The following is a 12556-nucleotide window of genomic DNA, read 5'->3' on the forward strand; positions in this document are numbered from 1 at the left end:
CTCAAACTCATTTTAAGCTTCGGATCTCTCTTTGAATAAAAGCAAAGTGGTAAGTTGGTGGAACAAAAATCTGACCTAAAGTTAGTAAATTATTTTTGTGCTTCTAGCGCTTAGCAGGATGCATGAACCTGTGATTTGTGTAAGGTTAAAAGATGCCATTTGTAGCTTTTAGTTGAGTAGAATTACAAGCTACTGACAGTTATGATCTTTTGCTATAGTCATTAGTATTTTGCTTTGTTAACATGGGAAATGTTGAACTGAAAATGTACCTGAATACTACAAAATGTCCTTTCTGAGTTCAGTAGGTGTTTGTATATGGCAAACATGCCATGTTTGGGCTCAGTATGTGTTTGTATGTGGCCAGTATACCTTATTTAAGTTCTGCACATGCTATATATGCAAAATGCCTTATCTAAGTTCTTTAAATGATTAAATATTGCAAATACACCTAGTCTAGATCCTATGCATCTCCGTGTGAGTAAAATATGTGTTAGTTAGTCCTGCATATATTCTATATTACCAGTATATATTTGTTTAAATTTTGTGTGTGTTGCAAGCACATTTTGTTTGAAGTATGTATATGAGTGTATAGTTGTGGTTAGCACATTGATAGGGAGGTTAGTTGGTCATTATGGATCAAGCTTGAACCCTCCCCGGTGTTAGCCATGCCTGGGATTCATGGAAATCCCTTGGAACTTGTGCAACATAGGGAAGACGGGGGCAAAAGCTTTCCAATATTAACCTTCTAAGCATCCTTATGAATGTGTATACACGAGGTATACTTAAATATACATAATGTATACATAAGTCACTTGTTTGTCTCGAGTGTTGAGACTGCTCTATTAATTTGGCATGTCAAAGTTCTGCTCTTGTTTACTATTTACGTGATGTTTTATTTTTTTCGGCCATTGCTTTCCTTTTATTTGAAGTGCAGGTCTTGTAAATCCCCACTTTACTAATCATTTTTCTTTCATTTTTTATGCATGACCCTCTCATATGAGTCCAAGGGGTTCTTCTTCTTCCCGCATTCGGTGTTGGGCTAAAGCCCAACATGATATTTCTTATCGAGTCAACCCCCATCAGCAGATTGCAGCAGCATAAAATGGGCCAGACCCATCTATCTATATATGTCTCATCTACTCTATTTTCCTTTGTGTATTTGATTTGTATTGCATGACTAACATTTTACCTTATTTTTGTTTTCTTAGCTTAGATGAATCCTACTGGAATACGTGAGAATCGTAGTTGTTGAAAGATTAAATGTGATTATTTAAAAACTTAAAAATGTGATTAAATGTTCAATTAATCGTTAACATCTACAAAAATTATAGCTAAACGAAATGATTTCCCAGAAAGACGCCAAAGGCTAAATAACAACAACATCTTTTCAAACAAATTATGTTGATTTCATAATATTTTAAATAATGAAGGCTTGGATCATTTTTTAGCAGATATCAAAATCCCCTCGGACTTCTGCGATTTCTTCGTATTTTAAATACCATAAAACCTTAAAATTTTACTAATATTAATCTTATTTTTTTTTCAAATTGTTAGTTGGTATAACTTATTTTCCTCAAATATTTATAAAGTATCCAAAGTTGTTTTCTCAAACTTCATACATTAGAAATAATTAACCTAAGTTTGGTCGGTAACCGTAATTAACGGATTCTAATGGATGCCTAATACCTTCCCATTAGGATGTTTAGAACCCTTACCCAGAATTTATTAGGTTAGTAAGACCGTTAAAATTAGAGTTTATTTTTAGGTGTTTACTTAGGTAAAAATAGGTGTCCTAATTCACCTTTAAAAGAATTAGGTGGCGACTCCTTAAATTAAATAATTAGGAATCACCAATATGTTGTACTACGATTTGATCCGTTTAAAATGAGGTATAACACTCTAAGTGCCACTTGTCCCGGATCTTTGCCTAACAGACAGACCGGACCCTGGCTAATTGCTCACACGGGGAGTCTCACCGGCACCACCCTGGGGGACTCGCGGAGTCCATGCACTAACAACGATTTTGGAATAACATCGGAATCGGCCATCCAACAAAGATGCCAGAATAGCTCATCGGACATCGGGCATCTCACAGTCACTCAAGTAAAAGAGTCTGTCAAATATTAGTTTCACTCTTAACCCGAAATGGCTGGGGAGAGAAAAGGTTCTTTTTTTAGGGTACTCCCTGGAACAGATCCAATGGAGACTGGGTGGGTCCTGTAGCTTAGAGGATTAGAGCACGTGGCTATGAACCACGGTGTCGGGAGTTCGAATCCCTCCTCGCCCACAACCGGTCCCAAAAGAGAAGTACATTTCCCTCTAGGGGTAGGAAAATCATGATCGGGATAGCGAACCAAAAGCTATGGAACTTGGGGGTGGGTCTCTCAAAATACTTCAATTGGTACAGGCAAGAAATAGGCTAATTCAGCAACCTTTTGTTCCATTTCTCGTGGAGTCAAATTCACATCAGTACGGGTCAAGAGAATGGACCCCTGGCCTCGGATGTCCATATAAAGAACACGACGAGCATAAATACCCTCTTTGACTTCCATTATAACGGACTGGATATCTTTTATAAGGAATCGGAGGAATATGCGACGATTTTTTCCCAGAAATCCCCAACGAAAAATACAGACTATTCCTTCTAAAATATCAGTTTCACACACTCAACGATTCCGAAATTGAACCTCGGACATCAGCCTTTTCACAATCACTCAAGTAAAGAGTTCATCAAAATATCAATTTCATACAATCAACGATTCAAGAATAGATCCTCGGACATCGGCATTTTTACAATCACTCAGGTAAAAGATTTTATCAAATGTATATGTAAGAATCATGAATAAGATCGGAACTCAAAAGCTGAAACAACTATCTGCATGTACTTGTATGAACTAGTATCTGTATGTATCTGCATAAATCTGTGTAACTGACAATGCCTCTGTGTGCGCATAATTTGCATGCTCATGCCTATCAATGTAGGTCATACATACGTATATGCGTATATAACGCCTGTTAAACCTTTATGGCATCCCATCATATCATATGGGCCTCTTTGTGGCGATCATCACATACATTGCTGCGGTACGTGCAGCCCGATCCTTATATCATTATCATAGTGCACCAACTGATCAGGTGGTAATGCGTATATAATGTCTATTCATTTTCCCCAGACCCCATATACATATAATACTTGCGCATATAACGCCTTCTGGTCATGCATATGAATATATATATATATATAGAGAGAGAGAGAGAGATGTAATGCATGAATAACTGTATACATAAAACTAGACCCATGAACAGAAGGAACAATCATAATCGGGGTATAGGGGCACCAAAGACTAAAGTACTCCTAATGCTTTTAAGAGTAGTGTAATATGGAAGCTCGTTTGCTTGCTTGTTGGTTCATATCATAGAATCATGCCAAAAGAAAGAAGGGATAGTATTAACATACCTCGAACTATATCCAATCGTCCAACTTCTAATCCTCGAGCTCGTAAGTCTACAATCAAGATAACGTAAGCATTACGTGAACTATTTACCTCGCTTACTAATCATCCTTAAATTCATATATGGCTTAACGAATTATGGACAACATTTCCCTTGTAAGCTCAACAACCCTTCGACTTCCCATTCAATTTAACATCAACTACCATACCCACAACAACAATGACAACACACGCATATATATATATATATATATATATATATATCGAAATATACTTAAATCCATTTCCAATCGTCCCTTAAAATAACCCCAAATCACTATCTTAACCTCCATCAACTTACCACTTCTACAAATACCCTCTCTTCACTTAAATCCACTAAAATCCTTTGATAATTAATTTAAGTTCAAGGGTAGAAATCATTTACATATCTTGAGAGGCCTAAGATTCCAAGGATCAACTTCAACTCTAACATTTTAAGCTTTCCAACTTGAAGAAAGACTAGAAACAACCTTTTTCTTGATAAGCACGGGTTCACGAGGCTCGGATCTTACCAAATCTCCACCAGTAATGATGGAAAACGTTAGGAGAGAAAATACTAGGGTTTCTCTGATTTGGAATGGAGGAGAATGAGAAATAAAGTCGTGGATCATATACTTATACTTGGGAGTTAAAAATTTGCAGCGGTGCGGTTCAACGAGCGGGTCGACGACCCGTCGACGTGCTCCATCGATCTGCGCCTGCAGATTTAAGGCTGTAGAAGCCCATCGACGCCGCATTAACAACGGCCCGTCGACGTGCTTCGACGACCTACGCCTGCAGATTTAAGGCTACAGAATCCCATCGACACCGCATTAACGACGGCCCGTCAACATGTCGATGGCCCCGTCGACAATGACTGGTGTCTGCAAACTTCTCTGGTTCAGTTCAAATCGCGTCGATTCGATTTGTTCAACTTATAATACAGTAAATTGCCAGGAATACCTGCTGGTACCTTTATACACGGGGTAAGACACTTTCTGTCTCTAAAACTCGGGCTCGGGTCTCTATTCTAAGGGCATACCTGACTAGGAAACCATAGGTTCTACTACGACGCAAACGAGAGGTGTAACCAATAGTGGGTACGCCAACAATATATTCAAGTACAAATACCAACCACGGGTATGTCAATTCTATCCAAATTAAAACGACAAGACAGAACTCGATATCTACCAACTACACAGGACATCAACCATAAAAATGGAACAATCAAGCACACATAACGGGGTGGCTAGTCCCAACACACATCAAGACCCAACCTAAAGCAATATCCATCCCAACTTCATACTCGAAGGGTCACATGCTTTCTCCAATATTATAATCTAAATATGTGATTCACTATACAAAGTCTCACTAAAGTAAGCCAAAACCGCAACACCAACAAGTCACTCTTTTGCCTTGCCCTTCCTCTAAAGCTCAGAACCAAAGTAGTCTAAGAATAATAAAATTCCAAATTAGAAATCATGAAGAATGATAATAACAGTGCTATGATATCAATTAGGTCGACTTTAACCCTAGGATTTGGGGAAACGGGCCCACAAGGGCAAAACGGGAAATTCGCGGGCAAAATACCAAATTAAGTACTAGGTGATCATAACCCAACCACTAATTATTGATTTAACTCAAGGATTGGCCTAAATTTGATTCCAAGTAAAAACTCCCAAATTAGGTATAAACCATAAGTCTCTAAATTCGAAATTTAACGTTAAAAGTGGAAGATACTTGATTAATAAGCTTAGATTAGTCAATATCTAACATAACCATCATCAGTTTATCTTTAATAATCTAGGGAAATGTTCTTCAAAAACCCTCTCTCAAATTCCATCTCTAAGGGATTGTTAAAGGGAAGGGGAAAATCTAAGATGATTGTGATTAAGGAAGGGTAAAGGATTAGGAAAGTTTTACCTCCAAGAATTTCTCCAAATTAGCTCCAAGAACAGTTTCCTCAAGCTCCAAAACCGAGATGGGAAATAATGAGGGTCTAAGACTTATTTAAGACACATTTAATGAAAAATAACTGCCCGACATCGCCTCGGCGGTAGAGATGCCGCTACGGCGGCTAGTGGACCGCCATAGCGGTATGGCCAAAATATACATGGCTGCCCCAGCGGTCAACATACCGCAACAGCGGTGCCGCCATAGCAGGCACCAGACACCAGAATTCCCCTATTTTCTAAGTCTTTAATCGAAATCCTGTGTTATTCCCGAGACCATCTACTCACAAATCAAACACACAGACCCACACAAAATTACGCTGCGAACGCACTCGTGGTCTCAAAATTTCCAATGGAGGCCTCGTTGACTAAGTCAACCTCCGATGCCTTAATTTCAATTTCCCATCCTAAGTCCCGAAATGCATCCGAATACATTGGGAACCGAACCAAATACCCAAACAGGTTCTAAACAACCCTTCGGGCCTCTCGGAATCGACGGAATTCCGAAAAAGGTCCATTTGCCCAAAAGTCAACTTCTGGTCAACTATTTTTCACTTTAAGCCTATATTTTCACCAAAGTTGCCCGAATTCGGTCTAGGCACCCCGGAAAGCATATCAGCGGTCCCCTCAGGTCAAAGGCGAGCTAATAAATGCTCGGGAACGGGTGAAAACACCGAAAGAAATACAACGACCAAACGGGTCGTTACATAAGGCATAACTAAAAGCCTGTTGGAGACGGCAGACTTTTCCTTAAGGCATAACTCTTTAGTTATCAGCAGTCCCCTCGGGTCAAAAGCGAGCTAATCAATGCTCAGGAACGGGCGAAAACACCAAAAGAACTATAACGACCAAACGGGTTGTTACATAGGCATAACTAAAAGTCTATTGGAGACGGCAGACTTTTCCTTAAGGCATAGTTATGCCTTAAGGCATTTGTACTTTTAGTTATGCCTTAAGGCATTTGTACTTTTGTCCCTATTTTGTGCTGGTTTTAAGTTTTTGCCCTTCAAATGGGTTGTTCTTTAATTTTTCTCCTCCAAAATCAAACTTATGTCTATAAGGCATAAATTACACATCATAATATCCACAAGTTATGACAGCGCCCTTAAAGAACTTATATCTAACTAGGCATAAGTTCGATTTTGAAGGGCAAAAATCAAAGATCACAGTCTATTTGAAGGGCAAACAGTGGAATTACTTCTTGCTTTCTCTTGTTCCTTATATTAAAGATAAGTTTGTTTTGCTTATTTATTTTAGGAAATGACGAAAGATTTATCGATTTCTTCTTATATTATCCTTATAATTAAGTAACTACATAGAGTATTAGTAGTTAAACTTAAATTTTCAAAACATAATTAATATGGGTAATTTAGAATGTTTTACTCCTAATAAGTAATTTCTTAAGAAATGTCAAGTCAACAAGAGACAAGTAAAAAGGAACCGAGGAAGTACCTTTTACATTCTGTCATTATATATAAATTTATGCAAGTTTAGAGTCACAGTTTCATTTTCAATCCGAGCATTTATCAGGTCTACCAATTAGTACCCCATATTCGTATTAAGGAAAATATTTTTCATGAAAAATATTAGTTTAAAAATATGTTTCAAAAAAGTATGTATTTCTTACTTATTTTTTTGTGTTTGTTACGTAAGCAAACAATACTATCATAAAATCATTAATATATAATCTAGACAAGTACTGTGAAATATTTGAATGGGTGTTCGAGCCTTCGGGGTGGTGGATGGTGGGATGGGGGCTATGGGGGTCGGGGTGAAGATGAGTTGTATCAGACGACACAAGAGGACACAATGACTGTGGAATGCCAGGCCACTTGTGGAACTTGATTTTCCTACGTTCACTAGGAAAGTCATTTTCTCATTTTTAAGGAACTTATTTTGCTAGAGAAAATGTTTTTCAAAAATTCTGACCAACCAAACATGGGAAAATTTAAAACATTTTTTCTGTATCGAAACACCCCTTATTTGTTTTAAACCTCCAAAGTTTTGCTTCTTTAGTAAATATCGAATCCTGTGTTCTTTGTATTTGCTAACTCACCTTCCAAGCTTTCTTTCTCATAAATAATTTGTTCCTTAAAAATTATTCAATTATGTGACTAAGAAATTTTAATGATTATGAAGATTTAATAACTAGACATGATTAACGTGCCACTAATGAATGTAATTGTGCATCAAAATAATGTGACATAAGTTAACTCTTTTAATTAAATTTACTACTCCCTTCTTCCCAATTTAAGTGTTTTAGTTTGACTAGACACGGAGTTTAAGAAATAAAAAGAGACTTTTGAATCTTGTGGTCCTAAATTAAAGATGTGTATAATATGCTAAAATGTCTTTTGAATCTTGTGGTTATAACCTTGTCATGTAGCATGTTTGAATTGTCAACTTACTAAATACAGAAAGAGACACTCTTTGTTGGGACAAACTAAAAGAAAAGGTAAGACATTTAAATTGAGACGAAGAAAGTATTTTTGTATCATGAGTTTAGGCTCAGGCTTAGCACGGGTCTCGTGCAACTAGTATATATGTATATGTATATACTCATTTCTAGGCACGTGCATGCATGTGTATGACAAATCATGTAATATATCATTTTGTAAAATAAAATCAATATTATCTAAATAAATTTAATCAATAATTATACGTGATAGGATATAATACAAATATTATACTTAGAGGCCTAGGACAAAATGTAAGATGGCACCAAGTAGACATTTGGCAATGCAATTTGGAGCTAAAATTTGAAGTTTTGATTTGAAATTCGGTTATGATATTTGAACAAAACTATCATGGCCCAAAAAATCAATAGTTTTGTTAGCACGTACTCCAACCCGGTAGGCGAATCAAAATCATTTAAAAGCCTATTATTCAATTAATTAAGTGGAAAAGTAAAGTGATAACGCGATATGAGTGAAAAGCCAAGTCTTTACTCAAATATGTGGAAAGAAAATATCAAAATACCACCCAAGACCTGATGTCATAAGTAAGAGCTTCTAACATCTGTATACTAGTCTGATTTTCGTGTAAAAATACATCCGTCTAGGAATAGACAACAGAAATAAGTAAAGATAAAGGAGACTGGTGTTGAAGATAAGTCAAGCAACTTCTCCCAAGATTTCCAAATCAACAATCTCTGACTCAAACGGCTCCACGTGCTCACTAATGCTCGAACCTAAATCTGCATCAAAAATAGTGCAGCACATGTACTATGAGTACAAGCACGTGTACTCAGTAAATATCATTGACCGATAACACTGAAGTAGTGACGAGGTTGATTAAGGAAAATCTTGTTTTAGCATTAACAGGGTTACCTTAACACATTTACAGTTCGACTAACAGATAAAAGATAAGCCAAATAACCAAGTAGGATCGGGTAATCAGATAATCAATGCAAGCAAATAAGGAAAAACGCAATGCAATGCAATGACCATATTATACGCACTAACTTTCACGGTCGTATTCCAGAATAATTTCTCATCAGGCCCGCATTAATCCGCAGGAACCATTTTCCATCGGCAACCATCAATCCATCCGGAACCATTTCCGGTCGGGCAATTAACCTCTTTAGCTGAAATATTATCACTTCAACCTGAATCAGATCTATGAAGATCACACCGAGCCATAACCGCGTGAACCATCACCATTTTACATTCAAGTAAATGTGGAGCGTGATCAGATCCAAACCTGATCAAATGAGAAACTTCTAATCTTGGAAAGAGCACCTGAAGATCAAAATGACCCCAAGCACATGTCTAACCTTTTAAATATGCATGCTTCATATGATCCTCCATTTCACCATGCAAAGATGCTACCTTTGAAACCCAAACCTGACAGGTTATAGTTCTGAATGCAGTTTCTGAAATCTTCAATTTTATTTGAGGATACTGGAAGGCACCAAACGTTTCCTCCTTCTCAATCACTACACTGAAATCTCCAGTTACTAGCCAAGGATATCTCACTAGAATTTAGGAAAAATAGAGAATCCCATCGTTCAATTCTCTCAATAACATCACACTTTATACACCTATATCACAACCACGTCCTGTCCAATGCAAGATTGGTAAGTCATAGTGTAAGCTGCTGTTCTATGTCCACCAAAATAGTTACTTCAAAATTGTCAGCTATAAAAGTCTAAAATCTTTCCATTTATATTAGACAAGGCAGTGGGTATTCCTACCCTCCTTATGTACTCTCAATCTTATAAGCATGCTGATAAGGTTACAACAAACCTATGATGTAGAATTTGTACTTATTATTCATTATGAGAAGCCTCTTAAGGGCTTTCGTATTATGAACGGATCTTATATTCCAAATGATAGAATTATTCATAACTACACATCTGATTAGAACAGGTTCTCTTTGTTTGCACATCTAAAGTGCACTGACATCTCTTTGTTTCTTCTTTGCGTTAAATGTTGATATTCCCTTCTCTATTTGTCTTGGTGACAGGTCTCCCTGCCTGGCTACATTTTGAAAATTTAGTATTGTGAGTTCTTCATCTTGGTCAGATCCAATCTTGAATCTATTATTAGCCATTGGTTTAACACCTTGTGTCACCACATGATTCACTGAATTTTGTATTAGGGGCTGGTAATAGGGATCAATATCACATATAATATGTATTTTTTTGTTTGAGTTTGAGGCATGTTGTTACATCTCGGAAATTTCGGATTGTTGCCTTGTGAGTAGGCTAACGTGAGCTTAAGGTGATTATGAAATCCTTACGAGATTAACGGAAGTATTAGATAGCTTAAAGTGCGCACCATAAGATTTCAAAATTATATGAATATGTGAAATTTAGTTTGTTGAATGAAGTGAAATGTAAGTCGTGTTCGGAAAGGTTTTCGCTATAATTGAGCTAATATTTATTTGGTAATGTCTTGAGGGGCTGCTGTAGGGCCTATTGTATGATTAATGAAGTGCTATATAAGTGCCAAGAAGGTTCCACAAGGATTGGAAGTCAAACGAATCAACGAGAGAAAGTTTCGGATAACTGTGGGTTATACGACCACTTATACGATCCGTATAAGGGGGTCCGTATAACATGACCCTTACAGAGAGGGTTGATTTCTTGGTGGTATTATACGGTCCACTTATACGGACCGTATAAGTGGTCCGTATAAGTCCATCGGGCAGCTTTTATTTTTAATTTTTTAAAAATAGATGACCCTTGTTCTTTTATTTCATTTCTCACATTTCCAAAAGTCTTGAGAGCTCCAAAACCCTTCTCCAAGCATATTCCACTCCAACTCAAGAGAAAACAAAGATCAAGAGGCAAGAATCAAGATACCCATGTGTTAGAAGTCTTGCTAGGGTTAGTAGACTACAAGAAATTCTTGGGTATTGAAGCTAGGGTTTTCATATAAGTTGATAGCTGATCCAAAACACATTCTTATGAGATAAAAGGTTAGTTTTCATGCTTATTTCATGATATTAAGAATGCTTAGTTGTTGAACAACTTGGGTAGAAGGAGAAAGTAGAAGATGAGGTCTAAATATAGTTTTCATGATGTTTTTGAATAGTAAGCCAACTTGAATCATGATTCTTAGTATGATATGGATATATCCTTGTTATAAAAGGTAATAATAGTGATGAGGAAGCATTGTATGAAAATGTGCTAAGGATGGGTGTGAAGTTGTTAGTATAAGTTGAACATGAGAATGAATTTTGAAGACTTAATGGAATGTGATTACTTGATTATGATATTGTGGATGTTATTATGGATGTTTGGGAGTTGTTTTGTGATATGGTGGAAGTCTGAAATAGGGGAAATGCTGCCCAATTTTCGTTAACTCATGAATTGTTCTAGTTTGAATTTAAGAGTATCTTTAAGGCTTAACCAAGGTATGAATCCTTTTAAATGTAGATTTTCCAAGCTTCGACGGTGAACGTTAAGTAGTTAAGAAGACAAAAAGGTATGTAAGGCTAACCCTTCTTTCTTACACTACAAGAAAGTATAGAAATCGCAACAAAAAATTTATATTTGGCAACAATTTAATTTTATTGTTGGCAAATGATTTTTTTGTTGCCAAAGAATTTAATTTTGTTGCCATAGTATTGATTATTGTTGCAAAAAGTACTTTTGGCAACCAAAAAAAAAGTTGTTGCACGTTGTTGTAATAACAGTCGTTGGGAAAAGTTCATGCAACATTTTTTTTTTTGTTGCTAAAAGTATTTTTTGCAACAATAATCAATCTATGGCAACAAAAAAACAAATTGTTGCCAAATAAAATTTTTCTTGTAGTGTTAAGGCATGATCCCATCGTTGTAAACCTTCATGTGAATTTCAAACTGTCTTCCAAGATGACTTCACTCTTAGAGTCACTAAAGCTCATGATTCTTGATATTATCACGATACCATTGGTCCCATTCTATGATAGTTGATCCTCCAAGGAAGGATATAATGAAAATGATTATGATGATGAAGACGTTGAGGACACTTATGTACTCCTATATATATATAAGTATAACTAGTAAGAACACCGAGCTTAGATGGCTGCGCACCACTGCAGTTGGGTACGAATGACACTGAGCCTTGGTAGGGCCAGGTATGTATAACACCGAACCTTATCATGGTCGGGTATGTAAGACACCGAACCTCTATGGTCGGGTATGATACTGCTATATGTATAAATGTATGAAATGGAAGCTTCCCATAGAAACAGGGTAAGTAAATATGATGAATGTCGCTAGAGGTATAAATGGCTCTTCCATTCCATGACTTTTCTATCCTATGTTATTTCTCATGCTTCCATTACGTTGTTGATTGTGCTTTACATACTCAGTACATTATTCATACTGGCATCCTGTTGTTTGTGGACGCTGCGTCATGCCTGCAGGTGGACAGGGAGATAGACTTGATCCTTAGGCTGCTTATTCAGAGATTGCTTAGAGGAGGTCCATTTGATCCGGAGCTGCAGCTGTGGGTACTATTCTTTTGTGTGTATATGGGCATGGCGGGGTCTTTTCCCGTCCTTATGATGATGTTTCATACTCTTCTTAGAGGCTCGTAGACAGTCATGTATAGTAGATGTCTTTTGTCTTGTCGGCTCATGTCTTGGTATATTATTTTGTTAGCCTTGTCAGCTTGTGTATATCACTAAAAAAAACAGTGTT

This window comes from Lycium barbarum, chromosome 10 (genome assembly GCF_019175385.1).
Source record: "Lycium barbarum isolate Lr01 chromosome 10, ASM1917538v2, whole genome shotgun sequence".
Classification (NCBI taxonomy): domain Eukaryota; kingdom Viridiplantae; phylum Streptophyta; class Magnoliopsida; order Solanales; family Solanaceae; genus Lycium; species Lycium barbarum.